General features: G+C 40.2%; 1 long non-coding RNA gene across 1 annotated transcript in view; it reads left to right on the plus strand.

Annotated features, from left to right (window-relative positions):
• Positions 1-16,871: 16,871 nt before the first annotated feature.
• LOC121819984 (uncharacterized) overlaps positions 16,872-25,451 on the plus strand; it is a 54,159-nt gene continuing 45,579 nt past the window's right edge. Inside the window, exon 1 of the long non-coding RNA XR_006060395.2 lies at positions 16,872-17,151. This is a non-coding gene — a long non-coding RNA (uncharacterized LOC121819984). The remainder of the gene's footprint in view (positions 17,152-25,451) is intronic.

Here is a 25,451-nt window from a genome sequence, read left to right on the forward strand (position 1 = left end):
TTTGTGGATCTTAGAGTCACGGAATATTTTTGACATTATTCAGTAGCAAGATCTCTAACACGACCTTGGCAGAAATGCTTTTCAAGGGCATTATGTGAAGTATGATATGACATTGCCTCCTGTAAATATTTTACAAGCTTTGCAAACTTAGAGGATATGTTTACCAAATCTGTAATTTTTGTTTCTCATTGTTTATGTCTTTTTCATAGTCATTAAACATGCATTTGTTAAAGGCTTAGCACATTCCATTACCCTATGGAATTTATTTTTGCACCAAAACTGTTTCAGAGCATTTCAGGATTAAATTAATGTGACAGGCCCTATTTATCAATATGGCAGTCCAACTGCTGGGGGACAAAGGATGATTTACACCCATTTGCATGTGTGTGTGAGGTATGTGTATACAATGCATGTGTGCACATACATTTTGCATAAACTTGTGGGCTGTGCCTTGGTATTTCTTCAAACTGGATGATTTCTGATAAAATAATCTTCAAAATACCTCAACATATGGTTTAAATCATCAAAGCGAAGAAAATACTTGTAAAAGCACATAGAGGGCACCCCAAAACACATACATCGTACTAGTTAACTCCCTTTGAGACAATGCAAACCATGATAGTTATTTTGAGTCGAATTTCAACATATGTATATTTTCAAAGTATTTTGCTAGCTTGGATTACCAGAGGTGCTCCAAGTAAGAACAACATGGGAAAAGCATGATACTTCCACTGTGTGGTTACAATTAGAATACCTGCTGACAAAAGGTCCAAACCATTTTGAATATCCATGTTGTTAGAGATTTTTTTTTGTCCTAAGAGCTGGTCAAAAGAAATAACAGGGGCCAATCATTTCAGATGCTTATATGTTCTTATGACATTCTGGAAGCTTGAAATTATACAAAGTAGTAATAATTAAATGATCATTAAATCCAAAGTTCATTAGATGGTGACAAAGATTTAGTACCTTTAGCATTTTTGATGCAGAAATGTGAAACCACCCAGTTTTAGATGTGGAGAGGCCTCAGACATGACTGATCAATTTCCTAATTATATATACCAACCAGCAGAGGTTTACATGAAAGGATGGGCATGAATAAAGTATAGATATGGTAAGGAACTAACAGAAGCAGAAGAGATTAAGATGAGGTGGCAAGAATACACAGAAGAACTATACAGATAAGGTCTTAATAACCTGGATAACCACGATGGTGTGGTCACTCACCTAGAGACATCCTGGAATGTGAAGTTAAGTGGGCCCTAGGAAGCTGGTGGAGGTGCTGGAATTCCAACTGAGCTATTTAAAATTCTAAAAGATGATGCTGTTGAAGTGTTATATTCAATACACCAGCAAATTTGGAAAACTCAGCAGTGGCCACAGGATTGGAAAAGGTCAGTTTTCATTCTAATCCCAAGGAAGGGCAATGCCAAAGAATGTTTCAAGTTCTGTACAATTGTGCTCATTTTGAATGCTAGCAAGGTCATGCTCAAAATCCTTGCTAGTCTTCACCAGTAGGTGAATGGAACATTTCCAGATGTACAAGCTGGGTTTTAAAGAGGCAAAGGAACCACAGATCAAATTGCCAACATTTGTAAAAGCATGGAGAAAGCAAGGGAGTTCCAGAAAAACATCTACTCTGCTTCGCTGACTATGCTAAAGCCTTTGACTATGTGGATCACAACAAACTGTGGAAAATTCTTAAACTGTGGCAATACCAGACCACCTTACCTGTTTCCTGAGAAACCGGCATGAAGGTCAAAAAACAACAGTTAGAACTGGACATAGAAAAATGGACTGATTCAAAATTAGAAAAGGAGTATGACAAGGCTGTATATTGTCACCCTACTTATTTAACTTCAATGCAGAGTACATCATGTGAAATACCAGGCTGGATGACTCACAAGCTGGAATCAAGATTGCTGGGAGAAATATCAACAATCTCAGATATGCAGATGATACCACCCTAATGGCAGAAAGCAAAGAGGAACTGAAGAGCCTCTTAATAGGGGTGAAAGAGGAGAGTGAAAAAGCTGACCTGAAACTCAACATTCAAAAAACTAATATCATGGCATCCAGTCCCATCATTCATGGCAAACAGAAGGGGAGAAAGTGGAAGCAATGACAGATTTTATTTTATTGGGCTCCAAAATCACTACGGATGGTGACTGCAGCTATGAAATTAAAGCACGCTTGCTCCTCAGAAGGAAAGCTTTGGCAAACCTACACAGCATATTTAAAAACAGAGACATCACTTTGCCAACAAAGTCTGTATAGTCAAAGCTACGATTTTTCCAGTAGTCATGTACAAATGTGAGAGTGGACCATAAAGAAGGGTGAGCAAAGATTTAGGAACTAAACAACAACAAACCAGTGGAACTGTGTGGGAGTTGTTTGAAGTCACACCATTAGTTAGGATGGAGTTGTTACTAGAATCCACGTCTGAAGACTTACAGTTCTATATCTATGCATTTACTTATTCTTGGTGCTTTTCCTCTTTTTAGAAAACTTCAAACTTGAAACTTCTTTAGTCATTGGGAAATTGCACCTGTGTTGATGGTACTCCTCCCTGGAAGGAGGTAAGAGGTAGTGAAGAAACTTGTATTCACGACCTCTGTGGTGGGCTGACATATGTGATGGAATGGGGTCTCTTTACGTAACTCTAAGCCAGGTTATATCTCCTTTATTTGAACTTCCCACTGCTCACTTGGAGTTTAGTCTCGAAAGACCAATCTTGTGTTACCAGACAATGTTGATAAAGGTTGCTGTTTCCTTTTTCATGTGTGTTGTCCTGTGTATGTAGCGCAGAAGGGATGGCCACCGCAGAGCCAACAGACTGAAGTGGGGATACCGTGAGACCTCCCTAGACATCTCCAGAACGGGCTGATGGACTCTCGGTTTGGTAGGCTGGGCTGTGGCAGAACCAGTGAGGTACCATTTTGATGCCGTAACTGTGACATTTTCACCTGCCTATGTCTTCTTTGTTCCTCTGGCAAACTCCTATTCATCCTTCAAGGCTGAGTACTGACGTCTTCTCTTCTTTGAATCTTCCCAAGACTACTCTTCTCCTTGGCATTCCCAGATAACTGTATTTGAAATAAGGCATTTGGTCTCAATTTGAAATAAAGCATTTGGTCTGAATGGGTTCTGAGATCACTTCTAATCTTAAATATTTCCTAGGCCTTTTGACTTTGAAGCATTTCAAAATACTAGACTCTGGTACTCATACTGGTTTTCTGGGAGATGAAATCTTTGGAACAACTCACGTCTCTGCTTGGTTGGCCTGGCACTGATTGATCCTGGTGACCAAGCCCTCCAGTTGGTGGCCAACCTGGCACTGGTTTCAATAAGGATTGGGAGGAATTCTTCTTCCAGGGCACACTTGCTGGGGTGAGCTGCTTAAAAATGCTGGGCCCTGCAAGTCCAGACCACTCCTGTTGAGTGACTTTGCAGCTGGTGTGGGAGGACTCCTGTCACTGTCTCCTCCAGCTGTGCTCCTTCTGTGCCTTTCTATAAACAGATGGGTTGGTCACTTCAGAGCCATTCTTCTCTTCCCTCTTCCCCTTTCTTTTCATGAAGTGGGTACTAACTATATCTGCTGCAAAATCAGGGACAACCCCATCATCACTTTTCTTCTCTAGAGGGAAGTGTTTTCTTTTTTTAAAGAAAAGTTTTATTTCTTTGGCAGGCAAAGGGGGATACAGTAAGCTCGTGTTCCACAAAACTGTGTCCCTGGGAAGTGTTTCCTAAGTCTCCAGTCTCTGGACTCTCTTGCCCAATACTACTCCTCTGCCAACACGCATGTGCATGTGTAAGCGTGCGCACACTTCAGTTCAGATCAGTTCAGTTCAGTCACTCAGTTGTGTCCGACTCTTTGCGTCCCCATTAACCACAGCACGCCAGGCTGTCCATCACCAACTCCCAGAATCCACTCAAACCCATGTCCATTGAGTCAGTTACGCCATCCAATCATCTCTTTCTCTGTCATTCCCTTCTCCTCCTGCCCTCAATCTTTCCCAGCATCAGGGTCTTTTCAAAAGCCTCAGCTCTTCACATCAGGTGGACAAACTATTGGAGTTTCAGCTTCAACATCAGTCCTTCCAATGAACACGCAGGACTGATCTCCCTTAGGATGGACTGGTTGGATCTCCTTGCAGTCCAAGGGACTCTCAAGAGTCTTCTCCAACACCACAGTTCAAAGCATCAATTCTTTGGCGATCAGCTTTCTTTATAGTCCAATTCTCACATCCATACATGACCACTGGAAAAACCATAGCCTTGACTAGACGGACCTTAGTCAGCAAAGTAATGTCTCTGCTTTTGAATATGCTATCTACGTTGGTCATAACTTTTCTTCCAAGGAGTAAGCGTCTTTTGATTTCATGGCTCAGTCACCACCTGCAGTGATTTTGGAGCCCCCCAAAATAAAGTCTGACACTGTTTCCACTGTTTCCCCATCTATTTCCCATGAAGTGATGGGACCAGATGCCATGATCTTAGTTTTCTGAATGTTGAGCTTTAAACCAACTTTTTCACTCTCATCAAGACACTCTTTAGTTCTTCTTCACTTTCTGCCATAAGGGTGGTATCATCTGCATATCTGAAGTTATTGATATTTCTCCCAGCAATCTTGATTCCAGCTTATGCTTCCTCCAGCCCAGCATTTCTCATGATGTACTCTGCATATAAGTTAAATAAGCAGGGTGACAATATACAGCCTTGACGTACTCCTTTTCCTATTTGGAACCAGTCTGTTGTTCCATGTCCAGTTCTAACTGTTGCTTCCTGTCTTGCATACAGGTTTCTCAAGAGGCAGGTCAGGTGATCTGGTATGTCCATCTCTTTCAGAATTTTCCACAGTTTATTGTGATCCACACAGTCAAAGGATTTGGCATAGTCAATAAAGCAGAAACGGATGTTTTTCTGGAACTCCCTTGCTTTTTTGATGATCCAGAGGATGTTGGCAATTTGATCTCTGGTTCCTCTGCCTTTTCTAAATCCAGCTTGAACATCTGGAAGTTCACGGTTCACGTATTACTAAAGCCTGGCTTGGAGAATTTTGAGAATTACTTTAGTAGCATGTGAGATGAATGCATTGTGTGGTAGTTTCAGCATTCTTTTGCGTTGCCTTTCTTTGGGATTGGAATGAAAACTGACCTTTTCCAGTCCTGTGGCCACTGCTGAGCTTTCCAAATTTGCTGGCATGTTGAGTGCAGCACTTTCACAGCATCGTCTTTCAGGATTTGATATAGCTCAACTGGAATTCCATCACCTCCCCTAGCTTTGTTCATAGTGATGCTTCCTAAGGCCCACTTGACTTCACATTTCAGGATGTCTGGCTCTAGGTGAGTGATCACACCATCATGATTATCTGGGTCGTGAAGATCTTTTTTGTATAGTTCTGTGTATTCTTGCCACCTCTTCTTGATATCTTCTGCTTCTATTAGGTCCATACCATTTCTGTCCATTGTTGAGCCCATCTTTGCATGAAATGTTCCCTTGGTATCTCTAGTTTTCTTGAAGAGATCTCTAGTCTTTCCCATTCTGTTGTTTTCCTCTATTTCTTTGTATTGATCACTGAAGAAGGCTTTCTTATCTCTTCTTGCTAGTCTTTGGAACTCTGCATTCAGATGTTTATATCTTTCCTTTTCTCCTTTGCTTTTTGCCTCTCTTCTTTTCACAGCTATTTGTAAGGCCTCCTCAGATAGCCATTTTGCCCTTTTGCATTTCTTTTTCTTGGGGATCTTGGTCTTGATCCCTGTCTCCTGTACAATGTCATGAACCTCATTCCATAGTTCATCAGGCACTTTGTCCATCAGATCTAGTCCCTTAAATCTATTTCTCACTCCACTGTATAGTCATAAGAGATTTGATTTAGGTCATACCTGAATGGGCTAGTGGTTTTCTCCACTTTCTTCAATTTCAGTCTGAATTTGGCAATAAGGAGTTCATGATCTGAGCCACAGTCAGCTCCTGGTCTTGTTTTTGCTGACTGTATAGAGCTTCTCCATCTTTGGGTGCAAAGAATATAATCAATCTGATTTTGGTGTCAACCATCTGGTGATGTCCATGTGTAGTCTTCTCTTGTGTTGTTGGAAAAGGGTGTTTGCTATGACCAGTGCATTCTTTTGGCAAAACTCTATTAGTCTTTGCCCTGCTTCATTCCACATTCCAAGGCCAAATTTGCCTGTTACTTCAGGTATTTCTTGGCTTCCTACTTTTGCATTCCAGTCCCCTATAATGAAAAGGACATCTTTTTTGGGTGTTTGTTCTAGAAGGTCTTATAGGTCTTCATAGAACTGTTCAACTTCGGCTTCTTCAGCATTACTGGTCAGGGCATAGACTTGGATTACCGTGATATTGAATGGTTTGCCTTGGAAACAAACAGAGATCATTCTGTCATTTTTGAGACTGCATCCAAGTACTGCATTTCAGACTCTTTTGTTGACTATGATGGCTGCTCCATTCCTCTAAGGGATTCCTGCCCACAGTAGTAGATATAATGGTCATCTGAGTTAAATTCACCCATTCTAGTCCATCTCGGTTGACTGATTCCTGGAACGTTGATGTTCACTCTTGTCATTTCCTGTTTGATCACTTCCAATTTGCCTTGATTCATGGACCTAACATTCCAGGTTCCTATGCAATATTGCTCTTTACAGCATCAAACCTTGCTTCTATCACCAGTTCCATCACAACTGGGTGTTGTTTTTGCTTTGGCTCCATCCCTTCATTCTTTCTGGAGTTATTTCTCTACTGATCTCCAGTAACATATTGGGCACCTACTGACCTGGGGAGTTCATCTTTCAGTGTCCTATCTTTTGCCTTTTCATACTGTTCATTGGGTTCTCAAGGCAAGAATACTGAAGTGGTTTGCCATTCCCTTCTCCAGTGGACCACATTCTGTCAGACCTCTCTGCCATGATCCATCCATCTTGGGTGCCCCGTACGGTATGGCTTAGTTTTATTGAGTTAGACAAGGCTGTGGTCAGTGTGATCAGATTGGCTAGTTTTCTGTGATTGTCGTTTCAGTCTGTCTGCCCCCTGATCCCCTCTCTCAGTGCCTACCGCCTTAATTGGGTTTCACTTACCTTGGACATGGGGTGTCTCTTCATGGCTGCTCTAGCAAAGTGCAGCCGCTGCTCCTGACCTCGGACTCTCTTGTCCCTCAATACTACTCCTCTGCCCACACACATGTGCATGTGTGAGCATGCACACACTTACTAGGGGGCATCTGAGGAGTCAGTGTTTCTCTCTACATTATAACTATTCTCTGGAGAATGGCAGGGAAGTCTTCACTTTAATTATGCAGTTACTCTGACTAAAATATACCTCTATTACTCTCTATTTGCTTTCTTGCTTTACTTTGTCTTCTTGGTTCTTACGCCAAACTGACCATAGACTTCTTAACTCCCCATTACAACTAGAATGTCAGTTCTAAGAGAACAGAGATTCACACTATTTTGTTTGCTGCTATACCACAGACCCTAGAAGAGTATTTGGCATATGGTAGGTTTTCAACAAAAACATTTTGGATGAACAGACCTTCAGTTGCCCAAAGCTGTCCTGCAACCATCACCTCACTCCCCTGTGCCTCAGCCCAGAGTTAGAGGGTGGGAAGGGAGGAGAGGAAAAAGAGAAAAACTCCAGCTAGGCTGAGGATTGAACTGAATCAGGAGGAACTGGTTTCTGCCTTTCTGTTTGGAATTCCGTGAGAAGACAGTCTTGCTGAGACTGTCAGGTTGGCAGAGCCACTGTAGCCAGAAAGGTCATGAAAGGAAGCTTGATAATCTTCCTCACTTTGCTGCTGTTGATCGTTGTTCAGTCGCTAAGTCTGACTCTTGGCAACCCCATGGACTACAGCATACCAGGCTTCCCTGTCCTTCATCATCTCCCAGAGCTCGCTCAAACTCAGGTCCATTGGGTCGATGATGCCATCACACCATCTCATCCTCTGTCGTCTTCTTCTCCTCCTGCCCTCAATCTTTCCCAGCATCAAGGTCTTTTCCAGTGAGTTAGCTCTTCCCATCAGGTGGCCAAAGTACTGGAGCTTCAGCTTCAGCATTGGTCCTTCCAATAAATATTCAAGGTTGATTTCCTTTAGGATTGACTGGTTTGATCTCCTTGCATCTTCGCCAGCACCATAGTTAGAAAGCTTCAGTTCTTCGCTGCTCAGCCTTCTTTATGCCCACTTTGGTGAGATACAAATGTCTTTGAAGCAGAGAAGCTAGGATTAGGAGATCACAAATAGCAGAGACTTCCAGCTTGAGTCCGAGACAGGGACTAAGGACATTAGCAAAGGGTGGCAGACTGGTGTTCAGAGAACCATGTGGGGCCAGCTCCACCTCCAGGTGCAAGATTCCACTTCATGGAGAGAACGTGCAGCCCCAAGGTCCTTCCTCCAAGCCTGCTCTCCTTCCCCCACAGTTATGTAAATTCTGCAGAGACACAACCTTGAGAGGAGGAAGATGAAGGAAGACATTCTGAGAAGGAATAATCAGCCCTGCTGGAGACATTGAAGTTAGAATTAAATGAATATTTAACCCATTAAAGACTGAATGAGGCCAAAAGAGGCTGAGATAAATTTAAATTGCCAAATATAAAACTTTTTCTTTTGCCATCCCTGAGCACATGAAATTGTAGGTAAGATGAGATCCATTAAAAATAATAGAGATAATGTGTTTTTAAAATATATGTAAGAGTAGGGTAAACTTAAGCTTGTATGTGTGTTAAGTTACGTCAATCGTGTCTGACTCTTTGCCACCCTAGGGACTGTAGCCCACAGGCTTCTCTGTCCATGGGATTCTCCAGGCAAGAAGACTAGAGTGGGTTGCCATGCCCTCCTCCAGGGGATCGTCCTGACCCAGGGACTGAACCCACATCCCTTATGTCTCCTGCATTGCAGGTGGGTTCTTTACCACTAGTGCCACCTGAGAAGCCCTAAACTTAAGCTTACGTCTTCTCTTTCCCTACCACCATCAGCTCCATATGATGCTTTAAGAAAAGATTTAATGAATACAAATTAATATGAATGAATAATATTAATTAATACTAGTATTAATGAATATAAGCCTGGAACTGCAGATTGCACAGGGAGAAAGTTCCTCCAAGTTTTGGAAACTTGGTAATCACTATCTGTAAGCAGGGGCCAGTGCTCTTTCTGCCGTTAGGTCTTCTGAGTGTCTAGCATGTCCCCAGCTCCAACCCTTCTTGTCAGGGAACCCTCCCCTGTTGTACTCTCACAGACTTGAGTCCCTGGAGTAGAAGGCCTTGCATATCCTTTGAGTCTCTGCCACTGATTGGGGATAACTCCATTCTCTTTGGTTCTTTGTGTATCATGGGGACAAACTTTATTATCTTAACACCTGAAAATTTCTCTTGGTTGCTTTGTGTAGGAAAACATGGAGTGTAAATACTGAGATGTGTGGGTTAGACAAGGCAACCAAAGAGCTAGGTGGCTGGCTCTGTACATGAACTGAGTGGGGAGGTGGGGTGAGGGGTGAGGGCATGGGGGAGCCAGCAGTGGAGTGAGGAAGGACTTTATTTATTTTTTCAAAGTGATGAGAGGAGTGTGCACTTTAGTTTTCACCTTTTGGCTGTGCTGCACAGCGTGTGGGGGTTTAGTTCCAGAAATCAGATCCATGCCCCCAGCATTGGAAGTGCAGAGTCTCTACCACCGGGCCACCAGGGAGGTCCCACGAAGGACTGTAAAGAACAACTATGCGCGTGTTGTGTTTATAGATTGCCATGTTCCCAGTGGCTTTTGCGACTGTTTTTGCCATTATGTGTTGCTCTTATGTGTTTGTTTGCTCTTATGTGAAAGTCACGAAAAGTGGCCGACATCTCTGCATATCTGAATTGGAAGATGAGAAAACTATACACAGCCAGAAGGAAGTCTGCAGGTGTCATTAGAATGTAAGGAACTCAGGAACTAACAGACGTTTAGGGGACAGCATTGAACCTTCCACAAATGATGGAATGGGGGTTTCTAGACAATCTGATCTGGATTATAGACCGATGTCTGGATTACATTAATTGAACGCCTTGGCCAAATTTGGTCCCTCTTCCTCCTGTCTCTTCCTCAATCTCAGTGAGCTCTTGTTTCCAAAGTCTATCAAGTGTTCATTCCTTAGGTGGAGCTGTTTTCCATTCTCTTCAGAAAACATGGAGGGAAGGAGGAGGACCTACATTCTCTATTTGGGTTTCTCATTTCCAGGGTGGAGCCGCTGGCTGGTTCAAAGGAGGATACATGAGAAACAGAAGTCTCCACACAAGTCCATATCAAAATCACATTGTATTGATTTAGCCATGAAGTTGTTATGTGTGCAAATATTGAAAGAAGTCTTTCATTGAGGGGCTGAGAGGTGTGATTTAAAACTGGCTATCTTTCCCTCATTGAATATATATTTCTGGTGCACACTCTCACCAATTGCTCAGGACCAAGATGAGTGAAGTTTCAGTTTTATCTGCAACAAAATGCAGCTGTTTCTGTGACTCTCACGAACCTCTGAGGCTAATATGTTGTAGTCCACAAAACTTCCATCATGTCACACTGCATCTAGTGGTCTTTGGTGACACTGTGCTGTAGTAAGGATTAAAAAAAAAATCCCCCAATTTAAATACCTTAGAAAAATTAGGAGCTCTTTTCTTGAATTATGTAACTGAATGGTCCTGGGATAGAGTCCTGCCTCAGGTATGCCTGGATCCAGGAACTGAGATTACATTGATTTGAGTTAGTTAGTCTGTTATAGTCTTAGAACATACATTAGAAATCCCGTTAGAATATTCCCTTTTTCTCCCATTTGTTTATGTATATATCTTTCTGTTTCTGTACTGTCTACCGACACTTTGTCTATCATGTGTGAATGCTCTCTCTCTCCCTTCCTCCCCTTTCCTCTTTCTCTCTCTTCTTGGTGGAATTACTCAGGAGCCTCCTCACAGATATGTGAATTGCACAGCTGGCCCAGCTGGTTTACAGTCTGAAATAAGTTAATTCCCACTAAAATGCAATAGATATTTATGCTGGTGCATACAGATGCTAGCAGAAAGCTGTCTTCCTGGGAGTTGTGCAACTGTAGAGAAAAACGAAGAAAGGAGAAGATAAGACAGACAGAGCACTTTATTAGTCAAATACAGCTTTGAGCCTTCTGGTCTCATAAATGAGTTTCTCATGGCAGATAAAGAAAATCTGTCACTTAAATAACCAAAGCAGTTAGCACTTGCAAAAACACTCATCCAGTTGGTCAGAAATGTGAGGCTTAGAGCCTGCCTGTTTTGGTTTTGATTTCCAAGAGATACAAGTTGAAAATGTTAAAAATTTCATCTGGCTAACATTCCAGGAAAAAGAAACCCCAAATGAAGCTTCCATTACAATATTTTCCTTTTGATTTTTAATTTTAGCAGGTATCATATACACAGTGTTTAAAGTGTATATGGTACAATTTGAAACAAACAGTAGTATACCCAACCTCTAGATAAAGACATAGAATGTTACTAAATAACTTAAGAAACATATTATATGTCTCTTGCCAAGAATATTCCCCACTTTCTCTGCTGAAGGGTAACTGCTGTCCTCTACTTTGCTTTTCTTCACTGTTGTATCACCTATGGATACATCCATAACCAATATATTATTCAATCTTGCCATTTATGACCTTTAACTAAGTTGAAATAATACTGAATATGTTCTTTTGAGACTTTCTTATTTTGCTCAACATTGTTTTGAGATTCGCCTATGTCAGTAGCTGTAGTTCCTTCATTTTCCACTCCTGTATAGTAGCCCATTGTCTTAATATACAACAAGATATCTATTGCATTGCTGGATATTTTGTCATTTGAGAAAATGCTACTGTGAACAGAAAGAAGTCTGGAAGCAAGTATACCAAAATTAAACTAGTTATCTTGGTGTGATGGGACTATGAGTTATTTTTATTTTCTGCTTTCTTAAATACTTTTCTGAATCATTTTCTTTTTTAAAAAATGTTTGGCATATATTATTTCTGCACCTAAATATTATTTTCATTAAAAATTATGTTGAATGTCTTCAGACCAGCACCAAATTATGCTGATCCAACTAAAGAAAAATCTCTGAGGCATGGCTATCTATGCTCCATTTATCTTTGATATTATCTTAAATGGATCCTTAAGGCTACTCTTGACCTTAATAAATCCCAGAAGATTCTTGACACACTTAGGATTTAGGATTAGTGGTATAATTCCTCTTCTTCCCCACTCCCATTTCTCTTATTATGTGAGCCAACTTGTCGACTGTAAATATTGCAGAGAGTGGCTACAAGCACAGCAATATCATTCACCGGTGCTAGTACTTCTGGAATGCACCAGAAGCAACACGGTATTCAGTGTCAGTGTTAGCTGCTCAGTCGTGTCCGACTCTGTGCAATGCCACAGACTGTAGCCCACCAGGCTCCTCAGTCCATGGAATTCTCCAGGCAAGAATACTGGAGTGGGTTGCCATTCCCTTCTCCTGGTGATCTACTGGATAATAAAAAATAATCTACCAAAACAACCCCACAGAAAAGAAACATCACGTGACTTTTGACAAGTCAAGATTTTCCTCTTTCTAGTTTAAAAAACACAAGTTGGTTAAAGCCAATATTAATAAAAATAACCTTGTCTTTCAACTGGCACATAGAAAAGTAGAGAATACTGTTAAGGTTAGAATTGTTCTCCATTCTGCTTTGTGTCTTCTCCCCTCTTCCCTGGTGTGCTAGCAGCCCTAGGCGGAAGCCAGGAGGCCTTCAGTCTAGAGGTCCTAACATGGTCTGAGACCTGGGACAGAGGACTTAATTTCTCTGGGCTACTGTTCTTTATTACTGTTCTTTCTTTCTTTGTTTATTTATAGATGAAGCAATGTATAGGTAGTTGATGAGTGAATTTTTTAAGATTTCCTAACAGATTTAATATTCTGAGTCAATGAATTTCCTTTATTTGCTAATGTAAATCCTGTCAACCAGACAGTTATATCTGTTTGATTTTTATATTCTTACTTCATCTGTGTGTAAAGGAATTAGAAAAAATAAAAAAGTAAACATAATCTTACCACTCAATCATAACTCAATGATAATGATGTTTTTGGTATAATTTTTTCTGTACATTTTCCCCCAACACAACCTGTAGCATACTATCCACACTGTTTTATGATCTTCTTCTTATTTAATAACATACCAAAAATAGCTATAGTGATGACACACTTGCTGTGTATGTGCCCAGTCATGTCTGACTCTTTGCAACAGCATGGACTGTAGCCCTCCAGGTTCCTCTGTCCATGGGTTTCTCCAGGCAAGAATACTGGAGTGGGTTGGCATGCCCTCCTCCAGGGGGTCTCTGACCCAGGGACTGAACCTGAGTCTCCTGTGTCTCCTGCATTGCAGGTAATTCTTCACAACTGAGCCATTGGGAAGCCCCTATAGTGATGACACCTCACATTGTTTTGTACATAGAAATTGAAAAATAGAGAGGTTTTTAATTTTTATTTTCTCAATCTCCTGAAAGGAAACATGAAACCGAACACTCTTGCTTTATTACATTTTTTATTGAGTTATAACTTATAGACAGTAAAATTCACCTCTTTTAGTGCACAGTGCTATGAGTTTTGAAAAAAGCATACAGTCCTATAACAGCCACAGAAATCAAGACATGGAGCATTTCTATCAATTCTAAGACTTCTGCCATGCTCTGTTTTCATCAATTCATTCCTGACCTTCAGATCCTGGCAACCTCTGGTCTTTTTTCCTGTCCTACAGTTTCCCTTTTGCAGAATGTCATGGAATATGTAGTCTGGCTTCTTTCATTCAGCACAATGCATTCAGGACCCATGTATGTTGCTGTGGGTACCAATGATTTGCTGTTTTTGTTGCTGAGTGACGTTCCATTTTTTGGATGCAACACAATTTGGTCATCAATTTAACAGTTGTTGTTGTTCAGTCACTCAGTTGTGTTCCACTCTTTGCAGCCCCATGGATTGCAGCATGCCAGGCTTCCCTGTCCTTCACCATCTCCCGGAGCTTGCTCAAACTCATGTCCATTAAGTCAGTGATGCCATCCAACCATCTCATCTTCTGTCGTCCCCTTCTCCTCTTGTCTTCAATCTTTCCCATCGTCAGGGTCTTTTCTAATGAGTTAGCTCTTCCCATCAGCTGGCCAAAGTATTGGAGCTTCAGCTTCAGCATCAGTCCTTCCAATGAATATTCAGGGTTCATTTCCTTTAGGATGGACTGGTTTGATCTCCTTGCAGTCCAAGGGACTCTCAAGAGTCTTCTCCAACACCGCAGTTCAAAACTGTCAATTCTTTGGTGCTCAGCCTTCTTTATAGTTCAACTCTCACATCTATACATGACTACTGGAAAATCCATAGCTTTGACTACATGGACCTTTGTTGGCAAACCTAAATGTCCATCAAAGATGAGTAGATAAAGAAGATGTGGTACATATATACAGTACACTACTCAGCCACAAGACAGAATGAAATAATGCTGTTGGCAGTAACATAGATGGACCTAGAGATTATCATACTGAATGCAGTAAGTAAAGAAGAAGACAGATACCATATGACATCACTTACGTGTAGGATCTAAAATGTGACAAAAATGAATTTATCTATGAAACAGAAACAGACTTACAGACACCGAGGACAGACTTTGTGGTTGCTGGGAGTGGGTAGGGGGGAAGTATTGGGAGTCTGCAATTAGCAGATGCAGACTATTTATATATAGGATGAGTAAATAACAAGGTCCTCCTTATACTACAGGGAACTATATTCAATTTGTTGTTAATTTTTAGTTGCCAAGTCATGCCCAACTCTTTTGCAACCCCACAGACTGTAGCCTGTCGGGTTCCTTCTGTCCAAGGAATTTTCCAAGCAAGAATACTGTAGTGGGTTGTTATTTCCTTCTCCAGGGGATCTTCCTCACCCAGGGATCAGATCCTCATCTCCTGCATTGGCAGGTGAGTTCTTTACCCTTCAGCCACCAGGGAAGTCCAACTACATTCAATGTCTTATGATAAATCATAATGGAAAAGAATACGCAAAAAGTGTGCACATATATGTAACTGAATCAGTGTGCTATACAGAAGAACTTAACACATCATGAATCAACTATACTTGAATAAAATAAATTTTAAAAATGTACCAATTAAATGATATGATTTTTTCATTTTCTTTTGATGAGCAGCAGTTTTCAATTTTGATAAAGTTTAATTTATCAGCTTTTTCTCTGTGTATAATGCTCTTTATATCATGTTTAAGAAATCATTACCTAACCCAAGGTCACAAGATTTTCTCATATATTTTCTTCCAGAGAATTATAATTTTAGTTTTACATTTATGTCATAGTTCATTTTAGATTAATTTTTATGCTTGTTATGAAGTATGGGATCAAGTTTTACCCTTTTGCATTTAGATGTCCAATTAATCCATTAGTGGAAAATATTTTTTCTTTCTCCATTGAATTTCCTTTGCAACATTACATTTTGGTAAATAATACAAGCCAGTCCTTTACATATATTGCCAACTGGTAGTTCACAGGCTCCTGTGGCTAAATCTGTTTTAGGTGTCACATGTGTGACTGATATGACAAATTTATGCTTAAAGACAGTGCTTTCAGAGCAGGTAGAATTTTAACATTTTTCTGCAGTGTACCAGCAAACAGATTCCATTCTGTTTTGTGAGAAGAGCCACTAAGTCCTGGTCTCCATTTGAACAAAAAATGAAATAAACTTTTTTCATTTACTGTAAAGCTTTTTCATAATTTTAAACCCAAAACTTGAAGAAATTTCTGATTTATAGTTCTTTAACATTTAGCATGCATTTTTGAATAGAAATAGTGCTGGTAAAGGTAGGTTACACACTCAGGCCATCCACAAATATTTGATTTATCCATCACACTGAAGAAATACATTACTAACAAAAAGAAAAACCAGCAAGTAGGTGGAGGCTTGTGCAAATTTTGATGGAAACTTAAATGTTTTGGTATGTTACATGTCAATTATATCTCAAAAAAGTTATTTTTAATTTGAGCTTATTATATTTTAATAACATTGCAAGAAATGTCAGAATAGTACAAAACGAGAAGCTTTACAAGTGCTTATTTTGTTATGAAGACAGTTTGTGCAGAGCTTTGGAAGAGATTTCACCTAGAGAATTTAGGTATTATAAACACTCGTTTTTTAGCTTAAATAGTACAACTTTCCTTTTTTTTAAAAAATCATACAATGGTATGATTATTTTATGCATTACTGATGATGGCATAGGGAATGAGTGATATTCATTAAATACCCACTATGGGCAGAGAGGTATTAGTGCTTTTCTGTAGTTTATTTTAATTACTCTTATTCCTAGAACACCTCTTTAAAGTAGGTAATTCCTCTCCATTTTATAGATTTGAAATCTGAGATATAGAGAGGTTATGTAATTTGCTCAAGATCTCAGCATTAATAAGTGATGGACCTGAAATTCAAGCCCAGTTCTGTTTCACTCCAAAGCCCACTATTCACTGGTGATTAGGCTGACTTTTCAGCTGGTAAAATAAATGATGAGTTGGGGAGAGATCTTCCTTCAGAGACAGAAAGGAAGAGAAGAAAGGAAGTTAAAGCGGGCGAATGTATAGGAGTGAAAACGATCATTTAAGGTAGAGTTGGATGGCCTGTGAATGATGACTTAAAAGAGGTGATTATGTTCTGCCAAAAAATCCTAGAAGAGGAAAGTAAAAAAGGGTGCAGAAAAGGGACCTTAAATAAACGAGTTCCTTTTTATGACCACTAGGTGACACCATTGACAGAAAACACCTAGGTTGCTGTCAGGAGATGGTGTGGTGGTGATGGTGGCTGTGGTGGGGAGGTAGGGGAGTCGGGGGAGAAAGATGCTGAGGAAGGTTATAGGAGGAGGTGGCAGCTCCTCTTCAAAATGAACGTGTGAAGCAGTCAGAAGTCATGTCAATTACGTGCCTTTTTGAGAAAGGAGTACAGCATATGGCCTGTTCATGTGTCACTTTTGATCTAATTGAGAATCATTGATGTTTTTCGGCAAACACCGAGTAGGGAGGTAGTGTTTAAGTACTGGGATTAAGAGCACAGACTCTGGACCTTGGCTTTATAGGTCTGAGCCCCACTCTGCCTCCGCTAGCTGTGTTCTATCAGGTAAGTCACTTAACTTTTCTGATGCCCTGAAAGTTTCCTTCTCTGTCAAATGAGTATACTAATATCTATCTCTAAGATATGCTGTGAAGATTAAATGAGATAATAGAGGTTAAGTTCTTTGAATAGTATTTTCCTTCAAGTTCTTATTAAATGCTATTGTTGTTGTAATTAATTGCTTTTAGGTAGACTCTCTAAAAGTATGACAACTATATTAAAATCAAAAGTGAATGAGATAACACAACTCCAAAACAGTAAGAAAGGGGTGTTTAATAATGGATAAAATGGACAATAGATAATAGACTTTCTTTTCCTTCTGTTCAATGTAAATAAAACATAAACTTAAACGAACACTGATGTCTAACCTCCTATATACCTTTTAATTTCTAAATAGAAGAACGATCATTCCTTGTGTATCTTGCTAAGAAGCCATGTAAATATTGTAATATTCATGCTCCACTTGAGGCAAAATTTTAAGATAATGAAATTCATCTTTGATGCCTCCCAGCTCTCACTTCATATTGGTGCCCTTCATTCTGTTTTCGCCTCAGCTCTTTCATCCTGATCGCCTCCCACCCCCAAGTTTCCAGTGATCTAATTCTGCTCCTCAGCTTTCCAGCACTCTACAAAACACCCAGAAGGCTTTTCTTCTCATGTCTTCCCAATCGAGAAGTTGCAAAATTTCTTCTTCCTTGTTCTCCTTATTTCCCCCCAAATTTCAATTTAAAATTCTTTTTTCTTTGGAAATCAGAAATTGGATTTGACTAATTCATAATAAATTGAGAATGAGTAGATATTCTACATTCCCAGGAATGTTTAAATTTTGTAAAGATCTTGTTAACAGTAACAAGTCTGTTGATGGCATTTTGAGCCATGTGAGAAAGTTAAATGAAGATTTCTGAGCACTGTGAAAGAGAGTTGAGGAGAGGAGAGATCTTCCTTAAATCATAGTACTTGGTGGCCACCAAGAAAATACAGATCACTGAAAATCACCAAAAGCATAGAGATTTTTATTTATTCAATACTTACTCCACCCCCCCCCCCCAACTTTTACCAATATTACTTGCACTTAGGGAAGTTGATTCTCTTGAGTCTCCTTTTATGTCTCCATTTTACCATTTTTCAACACTTATTAGCATGGCAGAGGGTTCCTGGTTACTTTCCAATAGTCATTCTCTTTTTCTCCCATAGTAATAATATCCTTAATTTTATGGCCACAAAAATAAAGACCACATTCCTCAGCTTCACTCATAGCCAGACATGGCAATGTATTTACGTTTTAGACAATAGGATGCAAGCAAAAATGTTTTTGATTTAATGAAATATCTTTCAAGTTTTTGACTTAGTGAAATATCTTTTCAATGATATCCATCTCCTTCCCTTTTCTCCTTCGAGTTGGTTGGAAGACAGATATCAAGCTCTAGACACCACTGAGACCTGGCCACTGAGTCCATTTCTTGTGGGGGACAAACAACGTGAAGGAGAAAGGAACTGGGGTCCCTACTGAATTAATTGAATTGCTGTACCAGCTTTGGACTGCTGATCTCTGGACTTGGACATAAGAGAACTTCATATGCTTTCTGAAGCGAAAGTGAAAGTTGCTCAGACTTGTCTGACTCTTTACGATCCCAGGGACTGTAGTCCAGCAGGCTCCTCTGTCCATGGAATTCTCCAGGCTAGAAAACTGGAGTGGGTATTCTCCAGGGGATCTTCCCAACCAATCCAATCCAGGTCTCCCGCATTGCAGGCGGATTCTTTACCGTCTGAGCCACCAGGGAAGCCCTTGTGTGTTTAAGTTACTGTTAATTTATGCTTTTGTCACACACAGCTGAACTTAATTCTGGTACACGCAGCTTGTAGAGAGTTATACTTGAGCTAAAGGACTAGCTCATGGCTAATTGTGAATCGATGAAAGTAGAATTCAAGGTAACTCAGACAAGTAGGAAGTATATTTTGCAGTTAATATCTGTAATACACAGCCTTAATCTCTAGCTGGGGAATCTCTTAGCCTGGTGATCTAGACTAGAGATCAGCACTGCTCAACATCACCGTCTGTGACGATGGAATATTCTGTATCTGGATTATCTCTATGGAAGCCACTAGTCACAGATGGGTATTGAGCACTTGAAATTGGGCTTTTGTGACTGAAAAGCTGAATTTTCAATTTTGTTTTTAATTAATTTAAACTTGAGTAGCTACATGTGGCTTGTGGCTACTGAGTTGAATAGGACAGCTCTGACTCAGAGTTTGACACATACTCAAACAATGAATTCACACAGTTTCTGGATTTGAGTTACATTTTAAGTCAAGAAACCTAATGCTGAAAGTGGTCAATGGGTTGGTGAAGCCAGTTATAGCTAATTGAAGCTACTTTTCAGATAGAGTGAGAATTGAAGGAAGGTTAAAACACCCCTCCCCCATAATAAGAATATGCCCAAATACATGTACCACACTAGACTTCTAGGCTTTTACAATAATGGAAGTTTGAAATACAGATGTTTCTTTTGGCAGCAGCGTTCAAACGCCATGGTGGTGTGCGGTAGACCCGCTCCTCCTCCACCCCCTACAAGGGTGACCCTTGACCTTGTGCTCTTGTCTCAGTGGCCCCACTCAATTCCAGGCTTATTCCCTCGTTTCTGGTGAGTAAGAGGCCTTTTTCTGTATCTCAGGTGTTCATGGAGATTACCGGGTTCTGCCTACAGGTGGCGCAGTGTGAGCATGGCTGTGGATTTTGGAGTCCTTTCCTAGCCTCCTTGCATTCGATTGTACAACTGTAAATGGCAAAAACAAACACCCTTTGCTGGTGGCTTCAGCGTTATGTGTTCTATCGACAGCCCTCAGTGCTGGGGCTGTTATTAGCAAGGCGGACTCTGCTTTTTTTCTAACTCTGCACTACAAGCAGGGGATTGGCAACAGCTGGTGAGAAGAGGCCGGGTATCTTGGCTTTTTATATGTATATCAAGGAACCTGCCTTTAAAGACTGCTTTCAGATTTAGAAAAAAATGCTAGAATTCAAAAAATGCCCAAGATCTTTGCTGAGATCACATCTATTATATGTGTGTGTGTTACACTGGATGCTGTAATTTTCTAAGCAAGTAGAATTTCTGGTTTATGAATTTTTCAGTGAAAGGGTCTTCCTGACTCTCTGCTTGGCTACTAGAGATTAATACTTAATGGGTAATAGGAAAGAGTTTGAGCAGCTCTGATTATTTCCAAAAGGTGAAAAAAATGAAGCTCTGCATTGACTTTTTTTCCTTTTAATACATATTCTTTCCCATCCAATCTGAGATAGATTGTGTAGCTCTGGGAAGCTTACCTTTGTGACTCCTGGTAAGGTACCACTGCCTAGAAAATTTCTGTTATGTGTTTTCAGATGCCATGCAGACTTAGGCTCAAGTCTTGGCTGCACCACTTACTAGCTGTGTGATCTTTGACAATCGCTTAAGTTCTTGGTTTATTCATCTATAAAATGTGGATAATAATAGCTCTTGCTTCATAGGGTCATTACATGATTTAAGTGTGATGATATAATTTAATGTGGTTAATATGGTTCCTGCAACATAGTAAGTGTTCAATAAATGGCATAGGTATCCTTGTTGTACTGTTTCAAATTAGCAAATAAATACATCACCATGCTTTTGATTAAAAAGCGTTGAAGTGCCCACTTATGCACAGTTTTGTTCCAAGCCTATGTATTTACTGACATAGACCCCAAAAGATATTAAAAAATGAACTATGTTGTGTTATAATTCAAATCAAGTTTTGACTGAAGTAGAGAATGTTGGAGGATGCGCAGTTAGAAAATAATTTCACAGAATAAAGTCAAGGCTGATGCGGCAAAGGGGAGTTTGCTGTTTTGAAGGAAACAAAACCAGGTCAAATGTGTTGCTACACAATAATTCACTCTCCCCTGGATTATTAAAGAAAATCAAGCTTAACTGAATAAGGACATGCAGAAATCTAATCTTATCCAGCTAAGCTGGCTGGATAGGTTGGGTGACAGAAAAAGCTGCCCCAAAGAGGAGTTCCTGTCACACTGGGCCCTGGAAAGTGGGGGACAGTTGAGAGAGCACTCTTAACTGAGACTCAGAGAGCTATGGAAAAGAATCAGCATAAAGTGTCAGAGAAGGCTGAAGGTCAGTCTGATGTAGAATGGGTGAAAGGATCTGAAGAGTGAGGAATCTACAATCTAACAAGAGGAGAATAAGTCTGAGAGCAGAGTCCTGATCACACCATATCTGAAGCCCACATTACTGCAGGCCTTTCACTTAATTAACCAATATGTTCTTTTTATTGTTTGACAGTTTGAGTTCGTTAATTGGATACTTGCAGCCTAAACTGATACGTAAATGGGTGGAGAAATGAACTAGTTATTACACAGAAGCTTAAGGTTGCTATCAGGGACTCAAACCAGATACGAGGTCCAGAGTATGAAAATGGTTTCAGTGCTCTTTCAATAAGAAGCTCGACTTCAAACAGGACTCTTTTATGTAGCAGAATCAAAAGATAGTCTCCCCAGGGTTTGGTTAGCAAAAGTCTGAAAGCTGAATGTGTGGTGTGAGCCATCTACCCCTGGGTCAGTGGGAAGCGGAGATTTTTGACAGGAAAGTCTGGCATTTAGGTTCATTCTCATGCTGTGGATACTTAGCTGCTGCTCAATAGCCTTCATACAAGATGTAAGTGAATAAAGAAAGAGTGAAAAAAGAGATGATCAATGAAGAGAAACCTCATAAATCCTCAGTAAAGAAGTAGTAAGGGCTTTACCAGGTGGCGCTAGTGGTAAAGAACCGCCTGCTAATACAAGAAATGTGACAAGTGGGTTTGATCCCTGGGTTAGGGAGATCCCCTGAAGGAGGAAATGGCTAACCACTCCAGTATTCTTGCCTGGAGAATCCAATGGACAGAGGAGCCTGGTGGGCTACAGTCCACTGAGTCGCCAAGAGTTGAACATTACTGAAGCGACTTAGTACGCATGCATGCAAAAAAGTAGTAAGACATTATGGTTGAGAGAATGGACTTGGTGGCCAGACCTGGTTTTAAATGCTTCATCTAGCACTTGCTAGTAAGTTATCCAACATGCTGAGCTTTATTTCCTTATTCATAAAATGAGAGACGAATACTAACAAATTCTTTGAAAGTGATGGCAAAAACTAAAAGTGATATATAAAGCCTGGGACATGGAAAAAAAGGTAATTAGTGACAAATAGTCATTTTTTGTTATTTATAGAACTAGGATTGTACATGGTAGAAATTCTCATAGGCTAATTTAAAAGATAGGATGGAAAAAGAATAAAAAATAAAAGATAGGATGGGCTGCAGGAGGGCGGTCCTGGTGTATAATAATCATGTCATTCACTTTGGGGCTTCTCTTGGTGATTTTCATATCCCTCTTGCCAAACTCTCGATGGGAGAGAAGTCAAGCTTAGTTTCTAATTTCCACTTGTCCCTAAAGTTGCAATTGCTATTTTCTTGGAGCCACGTTTGAGTTCTCTGGAAAGGAGAGGGGAGCCAACACTGAAATCACAGTGCCTGGCACACGTGTTGTGTTGTGTGTGCTCAGTTGTTCAGTTGTGTCTGACTCTTTGCGACCCCGTGGACTGTAGCCTGCCAGGCTCCTCTGTCCATGAGATTTTCCAGGCAAGAATACTGGAGTGAGGTGCCATTCCCTTCTCTAGGGGATCGTCCCCACCAAGGGATCGAATTCATGTCTCCTGCATTGGCAGGCAGATTCTCTACCACTGAGCCACCTGGGAAGCCCGCCTGGCATGCAGTAGGCGCTCAGTAGATGTTATCTGCACTTTGGCAGCAGCAAGTCAATTGTTTCCTGTCAGATGTGATGATTAGAGGATACTTTAAAAAGGGCATTTTCAGATTCTTGGGCACAGAATACATTTATGATCTGGAATGGGGTCTAAACTTACTGTGAAAATGATAAATACGGTTGGCTATAGCCTACCTCTGCTAGAAATAGTTCTGCAGAGGGGGCTGATCTCAAAGTTTTGTCAGGAGGGAGGAGGGTTAGTGGAAAGTTCTGCCGTTGTTCTTAGCTCACTCTGTGGCCTCAGGCAAGCCAGTTAACCTCTTGGTGTCTGGATTTCCTCATCTGTGAGCCAGGGATAATAATACTTTCCTACCTCACAGGTGTGTTGGGGGCATTAATTAATGTTTGTCTAGTGCTTGGGGATCTGTGATGAAAGGCAAGCATCATTATTGTCGGTTTGCTGCAGGCAAGACTAGATTATAGCCCTCCAGATGGGTTGCATATGGGAAGCGGTTTTAGCAAAAGATTTTCCCAAATGAAATGCAGGCTTGAAGGTTTGGGGTCGCTTCAAAAGAAAAGGTGCGGGTGGAACTTCATACTCTCTGTCTTGCCTTAGTTGGCTCAGGTTTTACTATCAGGCAAAGTCAGGAATCAGCATCCTAGCACTATATATTAATTTATTCAATGAGTAACATTTAGCTGATTTGTTTCAGTGGTCTTTGCTCTGTACAGATTTTCAAAGATGCTGGTTAAGTAGGTGAGGTTATTGTTGCAGGAAACCCTTGATTCCTTGTGAAGAGTGGGGGTTATTTAGAGTGTCTGTCCAGAGATAAGTGGGTTAGACAAAACCATTGTGTTTTAACAGCACCAAGTGGACAAGTCAAACAGGCAAAAAGTTTCCATCTTTTCATTTTGTTTTAATTCCCTCCTCCCCACCCCCCACTCTTTTAAAAATAGCCTTTACACTAAAGAGCACTGGTATGTCCTTGAAAGCTTTTAAAGAGGAACATTTTGAGAAAGGACTTCTGAGCAAAAGACAACAGAAGGTCTAGATACATTAAGGCTGGGAAGGAAGGGAAAAAAAAAATCTCTCCTTGAGTACTAGACAAATTTTTGTTTTCCCAAAATTGGAAATATTGATTCAATTAGCACACTTGTCCAATTAGAGGGCAAAGATAATATTTCTTTCCCCATGAGCAGAAGTGTATTTTCTCTTATAAATACATAAGAAAGCCAAATGAAATATTTTATTAATATTCCCGACCCAGGCAATAGGAAAGCAAATAGGAAGAATCTTATTCTAGGTGAATTCATGCTGCTGACAATCTTCTGGAACTAAAATATAAGGCAGAAATGCAAGTTATGATATAGTTATAAAGTAAGAAGCATATTCATTCATTTATTCATTCATTCAACAAATATTTATCAAGTGTATTTAAAAAATCATTTTAATTAATTAATTAATTTGGCTGCACTGGGTCTTAGCTGTGGCTTGAGGGAACCTCTGCCCCCTGCATTGGGAGTGTGAAGTCTTAGCCACTGGACCACCAGAGAAGTCCCTATCAAGTGTATTTTATGTGTTGGAAAATGGTTGACGAGCAACATAGACGGGAACCCTGCTCCTAAGGAGCCTGTGTTTTGGTGGAAGACAGGCATATATAGAAAAACAATTGTCAACACAGGAAATGAAGATGAGGTGATGGCAACTGAGCATTGGTGGTGATTTGGATGGCTAGCCAGCCTTCTCCAGGAGGTGGCTTTAAGCTGGTCAGGCCCATGGTGGGAGCAAAGTATAAGACTTGGGGTTAGAAAATAACTGATGTAATAAAGGAGGCTTCAAGAGGCATAGGATGCAGTTTGGCATCTAACATCTCCTTCCAGGGGGGTACCCATTGTATCTTCTCTAATTTGGGGTCTCTGTCATTTAATGCACATGAAGGAAAGCTGATTTTGTTTGAAACAATCAAATTAGAATAGCTGGTTGGTGTTCTAGAAAGTACAAGGACCAAGTAAGGAGACCTGGTTGATCCTGGTTTTTTCAGTACTTTGTTGAGTTAGTTATACCCTCACTTTTTTTTACCCATTTCCTTCCCTTAAAAAAAAAAAAGGTGTTGGCACTGCTATATTTAAAATGGATAACCAACAAGGACATGGAACTCTGCTCAGTGTTATGTGGCAGCCTCGATGGGAGAGTTGTTTAGGCGAGAATGGATACATGTTTGTGTGTGATAGCTGTGAAACTATCACAACATTATTTGCTAATCTATACCCCAATATGGAATAAAGAAGTTTTCAAAGAAAGGTTTTGGTAAGGTCTTTTTCAGTTTTATGTTTAGGAATAAGATAGACCCAGGAATCAATAACTGTAAATTGTTAGAAATCCACAAAGATAATAAAAGAAAATAACAACAAATCTGAAGAGATTGCACATCAGTAGCTCAAAATTTTGAGATCACTAGGCAGATAGCAAGATGCCAAAGTTAGACACTATGAGTACTTTTAGCTTTTCTTTTAGAAAAGAGGATTTAAAAAAAAATCTGCA

This window comes from Ovis aries, chromosome 7 (assembly GCF_016772045.2).
Source record: "Ovis aries strain OAR_USU_Benz2616 breed Rambouillet chromosome 7, ARS-UI_Ramb_v3.0, whole genome shotgun sequence".
Taxonomy (NCBI): domain Eukaryota; kingdom Metazoa; phylum Chordata; class Mammalia; order Artiodactyla; family Bovidae; genus Ovis; species Ovis aries.